This window comes from Tachyglossus aculeatus, chromosome 10 (assembly GCF_015852505.1).
Source record: "Tachyglossus aculeatus isolate mTacAcu1 chromosome 10, mTacAcu1.pri, whole genome shotgun sequence".
Lineage (NCBI taxonomy): Eukaryota > Metazoa > Chordata > Mammalia > Monotremata > Tachyglossidae > Tachyglossus > Tachyglossus aculeatus.
Window position 1 is genome coordinate 38,914,993 of NC_052075.1, and position 6,000 is coordinate 38,920,992.

General features: G+C 42.4%; 1 long non-coding RNA gene across 1 annotated transcript in view; it reads left to right on the forward strand.

The window, feature by feature from the left end:
• The window catches only part of LOC119933717, an 84,572-nt gene extending 78,866 nt beyond the window's left edge, over positions 1-5,706 (forward strand). Inside the window, exon 3 of the long non-coding RNA XR_005452602.1 lies at positions 5,524-5,706. This is a non-coding gene — a long non-coding RNA (uncharacterized LOC119933717). The remainder of the gene's footprint in view (positions 1-5,523) is intronic.
• The last annotated feature ends 294 nt before the right edge of the window (positions 5,707-6,000 follow it).

Sequence of the window (6,000 nt, forward strand, 5' to 3'; positions counted from 1 at the left end):
TCTAGAAGGGGGAGACAGACAACAAAAAACAGTTCTTTCAGTTGTTTGCTGTGTTACCTTCAGCAAGTCATTTAACTTCTCTGTGCCTCAGTTTCCTCAACTGTAAGATGGGAATTAAATAACTGTGCTCCCTCCCTCATAGACTGTGAGCCTCTTGCACAACAGGGACTGTGTTCAACTTGATTAATTTGTATCTAGTCAATCAATCAATCAACCATATTTATTGAGCGCTTACTGTGTGCAGAGCACTGTACTAAGCGCTTGGGAAGTACAAGTTGGCAACATACAGAGACAGTCCCTACTCAACAGTGGACAGTGCTTAGAACAGTGCTTGGCACATAGTAAGCACTTAGCTACTATAATAATAATTATTATAATTATAATAATAATGGTAACAATAAAGGGAAAATGGTTGACATTAGTACCATGAAAGCAATCATTTATGGTCCTTATTTCTAGAACTGCCAGGCTTGGTATGGATTAGCCCTGGCTGAAATAAAATGTTCCCAAACATTAAAGAAAAAAAATCATGTTATTAGTTTTCCTCTCCTATAAAAGACTACTAATCGCCAGTGCTTATAAAATACCACACCAGGAATACATTTTACCAAAGGCAAACGTCTGTCACTGCACATTTAGCATGGAATTTCTCCCCAAGGAAGGCTACTCAACTAGTAGAGTTTCAAACCATAAATCAAGCAATAATATGAGGAAGACTTTGTCTCAGAAATTTACTACCACAGGCTCTCTGTATCAAAAGGAATTCTCTTTACTTCTCAAACTGAAATTGTAATAGCTGGTTAAATTTGTAACATGCTCCCAATGTGTCACTGTGGGCAGGGAATGTGACTACCAACTCTGTTATATTGTACTCTCTCAATCACTTAGTACAGTGCTCTGCACATAGAGAGTGCTCAATACATAGCATTGATTGATGGATTGATAATAATAATGATGGCATTTGCTAAGTACTTACTATGTGTCAAGCACTGTTCTAAGAGCTGGGGTAGATATGAAATAATCAGGCTGGAGACTGATTTCTGGTATGTGAGACCTGAAGGAGGAAACAGAACGAGAGTGGGAAGAACTGGTCTAGTGGTCTAAGATCTGTGCTCCCTCATGGCCTAACTGCTAACCAGTGGATATTTCAAGCATATTATCATTTTTCTCGAGCATGGACTTTTAGGGGAAAGTAAAATCGGATACACCAAATCACTGCTTCCTTCTCTTTTCTTTTGTTTTCACCCACATTTTCTGGCATATCAAAAATGTATTTGGGCCTGACAGTGCAAGTTGTCACCCTGGCTAAATGTGAAGGGCTTCTAAAGTATTCTTTATTAGCATTTGGATAGTTTCCATGGCCTAGCAGAAAGAGCACAGGATTGGTCCCCCAGGAGAACCTGGTTCCAATTCTGGTCCCACCACTTGCCTGGTCTGTGACCTTGGGAAAGTCACTTAAATTCTCGGTGCCTCAATTTCCTCATCTGAATAAGGGGAATGAAATACCTGTCCTCCCTCCCTCCTTAGACTGGGAGCCCCATGGGGGACAGGTGTTGTGTCTGGTCTGATCGTATCATAACTACTGCCTCATTTAGCACAGTGCTTGGCACAAAGTAAGCATTTAACTAATAGTATTACTATTCAATTATCCATGAGTGGATGATTCAAGCTGTAGATTTTTGGGAGCAGTGCTTTTGTTTGTTTGTTTCCTTCTTTCTTTTCAAGGGTCCCTAGTTAGTAGCCTGCTGCCCTTCCATCTTTGTCTCCCATTGCATTACCTATAGTCGGATGGACCACATCAGTAGTGACTTGCAGATTCTTCCCACATGACTCTTCCCATGATCCAAATTGCTTTACTCCTCCACTAGAGTGGCCTATACAAAATTGACCAACCTGTGGAGATGTAGCATTTCATCACAGCAATGACTCCAGGGCATAGAAAACCAATCTTCCAAAGGTACTGGAGTGCTAATTCCCATTAGGAGCTCTAATGGTTTCTTTTATCTCTTGCAGAAAATGGGATACAAAGCTAGGGATTTCCTGGAAAGCTAAGGATTGTCTGGTTAGGGTTTAAGTTAATAAATGGCTGTCATTCCTTTAAAATTTCCAGTAAGTAACCAACATTGGTTTCACGGTTTCCATTTGTAGTAAGACACTAAAAAGCTCTTTCCTTCCATTAGTAATCATCACCTCCTCATTAACCCAGCCACCATGGAGATTTCGGAGATGCTCTGTCTTGTTTTGTCACCTCTTGTCCTTCGTGGTTGAGGAGAGAATGTTCATCTGCCTGGGCTTATTTTTCATTACAATATCTCAAACTGTACATAGGCTCTTCTGTTTTGGGATTGAGAGACTACAAAAAAAGTCTCTCCAGCATCTGAGTGACTCTCTATTCTCCAAAAGTCTTTTTTTTTCTGAGACTCTCTGTTCTCCCACAATCTCTCTGAATTCTGAGGAGTCTCTACAATCTTTGAGAATTTCTCCATTTCTGAAGAGACATGTTGGCTTCTTAGAGAATTAGTGTGACCTAGTGAATACAGCACCGGCCTGGAAGTTAGAAAGACCTGGGTTCTAATTCCAGCTCTGCCACTTGAATGCTGTGAGACCTTGGTTAAGTCACTTAACTTCTCTGTGCCTCGGTTACCTCATCTGTAAAATGGGGATTAAGACTGTGAGCTCCATGTGGGACAGGGACTGTGTCCAACCTAACTTCCTTGTATCTACTCCAGAGTTTAAAACAGTGCCTGGCACATAGTTAGCACTTACTGAATACCACAATTATTATTATTACCAGTTTCCTTTTTCCAAAATGTTCCCATTTTTATTGTTCTATATTTTGAGTACCAATATGGGATAAAAGATCTAACTTCCATCATTTCAGTTAGTTTTCTGGGGATTTTTCCATTAGCTCTGGTGGACACTGAAAAATCCAATCTACCTTAATAAATCAATTCCACCAGAGCTCAGACTAAATAAAGGCCAGGGAGATTTGCAGATAGAGATACTAAAACAATTGTGAAGTTCTAGCAGCATTACACTTAATTAAAAGTCTAACTAATATTATCCTTTCAACAGATTTAGGGCAAAAATACTCATTAGTCCATCTTCTGTGGCTTAATGACACCTCCCCTCTCCTCGTGTTGTCAGATTATTTGGATAAAAATACTTTCTTTTGTGTTAATCTCTGAATGCAACACTGTATTCTACTGGTATTTCAGCCATTTCCCCATCTCTTTCCCCCAACAAAAAAAAATTCCCATCTACTCCATCTGAAATGAAATATTTCCTGAAATATTCCACTTTCAACTAAGAACCAATTCCCCATTCCCCAGACTTGAAAGGTAATGTGTACCAATGGGACTTCCTTCATTCATTCATTCAATCATATTTATTGAGTGCTTACTGTGTGCGGAGCACTGTACTAAGCGCTTGGGAAGTACAAGTTGGCAACATATAGAGACAGTCCCTACTGAACAGTGGGCTCACAGTCTAGAAGAGGGAGACAGACAACAAAACAAAACACATTAACAAAATAAAATAAATAGAATAAATATGTACAAATAAAATAAAGTAATAAATACATACAAACATATGTACATATATACAGGTGCTCTGTGGAGGGGAAGGAGGTAAGGTGGGGGCATGGGAAGGGGGAAGAGGGGGAGAGGAAGCAGGGGGCTCTGGGAAGGCCTCCTGGAGGAGGTGAGCTCTCAGTAGGGCTTTGAAGGGAGGAAGAGAGCTAGCTTGGCGGATGTGTGGAAGGAGGGCATTCCAGGCCAGGGGGATGACGTGGGCCGGGGGTCGACTGCGGGACAGGAGAGAACGAGGCACAGTGAGGAGATTAGCGGCAGAGGAGTGGAGGGTGCGGGCTGGGCTGTAGAAGGAGAGAAGGGAGGTGAGGTAGGAGGGGACGAGGTGATGGAGAGACTTGAAGCCGAGGGTGAGGAGCACTTACTGTGTTCAAAGCACTGTGCCAAGCGTTTGGGAGAGTACAATAAGACCACGGAAGGTGGTCATAGACCTATGTGACTGGAAGTGAGTCAGTAAGCCCACCCACCTTTTATTAAGATATGCCTACTGTCTTCCCTGTGTCCCCAGGCAAAGCCTGCCCTCTATATCTATACATCAGGGGAGGTGAGTGAAAGGCCAAGAGGCTGAACTAGTCACTGCTGCTTGCCATACAATGGGGAGCACTGCTCCAGAACCTGGAGGAGGAGTAGTTTCAATATTGACTGTGCCCCTAATGTGAGCACTAAGCTAGGTGGCTAGAGGCTACACAGACAGATAAGATCTAGTCCCTGCTCTCCAGGAGTTTATAATCTTGCCTTCAATTTTTCAAAGTTTTGCTGACCACTACCCCTTCATTGTGCTGGTCAGCCTGGTTGTGAAGCCCATGGCCTCAATGAACTCACTCTAGCACACCATCTGGGCATTTGGGATCACCCAAGATATCTAGCCTGAAAAGGAGATGGGATGAGAAATTCTCCCTCGACTGACGCGGCAATGGGATAAGAGCACTTGTTTCCTTTTGTGAGAAGCAAGGCATTACATTCTAAGACCGGAACCAGCATCCCAGAGACTCTGGGACACAGAGACTCTGTGTTTGTCCAACCACAGAAAATGACACCCAATTTTTTTTAATGGTATTGTTTAAGACCTTACAATGTGGTTGGGACTGTGGATCCCACACTAGCCTCTTCTACTATTCTGTTACTATTTTAGGAGATTGTATACGGCTGTGTGCTTTGCTTTAATGGTATTTGTTTATTTTTTTTTATTTATTATCGTATTTATTGAGCGCTTACCATGTGCAGAGCACTGTACTAAGCGCTTGGGAAGTACAAATTGGCAACATTTAGAGACAGTCCCTACCCAACAGTGAGCTCACAGTCTAAAAGGGGGGAGACAAGCACTTATGCACTTAAGCACTGTTAAGCACTTATTATGCGGCAGGCATTCTACTAAAATCTGGGGTAGATACAAGGTAATTAGGGTGGACACAGTCCATGTCCCACGTGGGGCTCACAGTTTGAATCCCCATTTTATTGATGACATAACTGAGTCACAGAGCGGTGAGTGACTTGCCCGCACCCCAGACATGTGGCAGAGCTGGGATTAGAACTCAGGTCCTCTGACTCCCAGACCTGTGCTCTTTCCACTGGGCAACACTGCTTCTCATGTTTGGGGCTTTATATGTTTGAAATTATTTTTTCATCCCCCTGAACTTCAGTAGGATTTTCTCAGGCCTCAGTCTTAGCAAACAGTTTGATCAGAAATGAGCAAAAAAGGTTTATCTCACCCCACCGTCTTCCCCAACTCAATCATAATGACCCTCTCCTCCCTAAGGCATATATCCACAAACCATGTTGCAACCTGCTGGAAAAAGGCAGAAATGCCCTGAGCTGGCCTCTGCTTCTGACACACCAAGTGTTCTCGAATATTTCCTTATGACCGGCTTCCAGACTTGAGAAATGTTAAGACTTGTCCTTAGATCCTGTGGGGAAATGATTCTTTTTCTCACAGTATTTAGAAGAATCTTGCTTCCTCATCCTGAACTGTGACTCACCAATTCCTGGAGAACAGAGGACGCACCCTCCCCCAGTCCCAGAATATGGAAGGAATAAAGATGGACTGCAGAGAGCCCTCCGCATAACAAACATGAAGCCCCCAAAAGACTAACCCCACAAAAACCACTCCAAGGTAAAATAAAAGTCAATATCTTAATCTCTGCATAATCAGAATTTTGTTTTTTATTATTATTATCATCATTATCATTATTACCTACGGAACTTGTTAAGCACTTAACTATGTGCCAAGCACTGTTTTCAGCACTGAAGTTGATACAAGGTAATCAGGTTGTACACAGTCCCTGCGCAACATGGGGCTCATAGTCTAAGTAGGAGGGAGAATAGGTATTAAATTCCTATTTTACTGATGAGGCTTTTTAGGCACAGAGAAGTTAAGTGACTTGCTTGAGGTCACACAGCAGACATGGCACAG